Source organism: Pinus tabuliformis, chromosome 4_1 (assembly GCF_031772625.1).
Source record: "Pinus tabuliformis cultivar Carrire ecotype Pingquan chromosome 4_1, CPIR1, whole genome shotgun sequence".
Classification (NCBI taxonomy): Eukaryota; Viridiplantae; Streptophyta; class Pinopsida; order Pinales; family Pinaceae; genus Pinus; species Pinus tabuliformis.
The window spans coordinates 726,527,262-726,530,352 of record NC_142303.1 but is presented as its reverse complement, the minus strand read 5'-3'; positions in this window follow the sequence as shown (position 1 = coordinate 726,530,352).

Here is a 3,091-nt window from a genome sequence, read left to right as displayed (position 1 = left end):
CTTCAAGGAAACTTCTCCAAGCATGTTGAGAAAATTCAACCATCTTCCAACCTTGGTTTTGAGTTCTGAGTGATCCTAAGAATTTTCCCACTACATTCCATCCACCAACTAGCTTCCCTAAGCCTTCCATCACCTTCAGCACCCATCATTTTTCTCTTGGCTATATCTTGTAGAAATACAGGGAATCCTGTAGGTTTTTAGGACATCCTGTAGTTTTTCCTATAGTGGCCTGTTTTGAGGCCGAATTGAGGGAAAACCTCTAGAAAGCCACATAAGGTCACCTAAAGGTCTCCCAAACCTTCCAACCATCCACCAGCATCCCTAAGCCACCTGTAACATCACCAAAAGAGATTATCTTTCACTTGCTTTTCCATAAAAAGATAAAAAGAAAAAAAACAAATTTGTTGTAGCTATTTCCATTCACAGTAGTATAATGTTGATGCTTTGAATTTACATGCTTAAGATAGTTTAATTTCATCCATGTTAATCTAGCATTCTTTTTGAAACATAGTCTCTTAGTAGTTAGGTAGGAAATGGTGTGTTTTAGCATTGGATTTTAGTCTTTTTCCTTACTTCAGTAGACAAGCTTCCTCTTAGAGTAGATTTATCATTCCCTCATCAATAATCAAGCTTCTTCTGAATGCATAGAATTTTGGCTTGAAAAACCCTACTGGTCTCTTGCCAGCTAAATAGTGACAAAATAGAAAACCGTCACTTTTACTTGTGTATACAACACTATCACCTCCAAGTTTGTATGAACCCCAGGTTGATAAAGTAAAGTGGTAGCCCCAGGAGTTGTAGCATTGTTGCTACAATACTGGTGCTCATCACTTCCTTGACTCCATTATCTCGTTGATGTCAGAAAGGAAGTCCTTTACCCGTCTCATCGGTGTCTCACTCGGAGTCTACAAAGATTCTTCGTTATTAGGTTCCTTCCTCGGTCATCCCCCTCCTATCTCTGAGCATATCTCTTTGAGTGTTTGCATGTTACAAGCGTCATAGGATGCTCAAAAGTAGTCTAGTACATCTGATCTGCAACTAGCTCCTCAACACCCCACAAATACAATCCTGGTTGAGCTATCTGGATCCACCCCCAAGAACCTCCTCCTTTTGTGGGTGCCTCCTCTTTGTTCCCACCAGGAACTGTTCCTCCAGGCCTCAACCATCCAAGAGTTGTCCCATGGGGACATTACCCTACAGTCCAGATACCTTTCTTCTTTCCTCCTCCAGAAATATTTTTTGTCCCTATCATGGCTTCGTTCGTCCTCCCTAACATGACTTTGGGGATCCGAGTGTGGTACATTGATCTCCTTGCAAACACTCCCCCTGGTTAACTAAGACCATATCATGCTTTGACTCGGGTTGAAACGATCCTACGACCCTTGTCACTACTTCAGTTCCACTGCCACCTCAAAAGGAACCTAAGGACTACGCTCCCCAAGAACCTCCAACTCCCAAAGCTCAAAAGCCACCCCCAACATGCGCTATGGGTGAGGTTGTTGGGCATGACACCAATAACTATCCTGAGCTTCCTCGTCTCAAACCTTTAGTTCATGAAACGTTCCCTAAGTCAAAGATCCTTTAGGTCCAAGTTACCTTATCGGGACCAGCCAAGAAAATGAAAACGTTATGCACAAATCACCCTTGTGCCTTGTGCGATCATTATGGTGATTATTCCGATTGTTTCCATCATCTCAACCAATTTTTTGATTTCCTTCAAGTGCTTTTCAAATATGAGGCCATGCATAGTGGATCATATACTCCTCTACTTATGGATTTTGGTACCACCAATGTACCAGAACAGTGGGACTCTGGTCCCACCATTGTGATACCTCCCCTTGATGTTGAGATGATGGACTCCATGGTCCATATCCTTTACCTGTCGTCATCCTTGAGTTCCTTTGTAGGAAAACCTCTTTGAGGTTTCTGTGAGGGCTTTTATCTAACCTCATTCGTCGGAAGCCCAAGTCTCAACATCGGTAGATATTCCATCTACTAGATCATCGTCTACCATTTCAAATGATGTGTATGTGAACCTTCTTTCTTAGCATGATGCACTAGGTACAACACCTACATCATGTAGTCAATCTTCCTCCTATCCTCCCATCTTCCATTCTGATGAGTTCATCATGGAAGCCATGACTACCCTTGATTACCCTTGGGAAGATATGCACGATCGTGCGTACTTCCTTCCATATTTGGAGTCCACTACTCTAACTACATCCATTACACCCATAGCATACTCGGGAGCACATAGGCACCTACATCTCCTTATCATCCTTTGGAGGATCTCATGTCAAGTTATGCCGAGATTCTTGTATCCCTTTTTTGAGCACTTGACACATAATGACACTAAAAAAGCTCCTCCTACTAGGGGGCATCATCCCCACCTTTTCATAGCAGATTTGTCCCCTCCATCATATATGCTTACAGACAGTATCCCATGTTTTGGGGCATGATGGTTTCCCCCTGGCCATCTTCTCAATTTACTAACATAAATCTTGGCCTAGATCGCACCGAATCTAGGTATGGTCAATTATCCTCCCATTCCTTGGATAGTTTGTCCTACCGGCCTCTCCAGCAAGCCATATTCACATTGCATATCATAGATGTTTGATAGCATATCTTCAAATATTCTATTCTATGTCCACTTAGTCCCCATGTTTGACTTAGTGGATGAGGATGATTCTAGACCTCCTCTAGTAGATCATTCTTGTTTCCCTCTTCCCTTAATTCTTCATTAGGAACCATCATTCCAAGAAGCATTAAGGCCATCTTTAGACAGGTAAGGCCACTTGCATGAAAGTCACATATCCTGATTTAGATTTTTTATTTGCCTGCTATGATCTCCACAAGATTTAGGGCCTTCTCCTCCTCTCAAATTAGAGGGAAAACACCCTTTTATAGGAAAACACACATTTTTCTATCACATGTTTCTACCAAACCATAGCTCAGTTTGACAAACCATCAGCACCATTGAAAAGCTACCATCGAGTACTATAATGGGCATTTCTTATTTTTTTATGATTTGACACTTCAACTGGAAGTCATTTTTCCAAGAAGCATCCCTTCATCGCCTCTCAAAATCAAA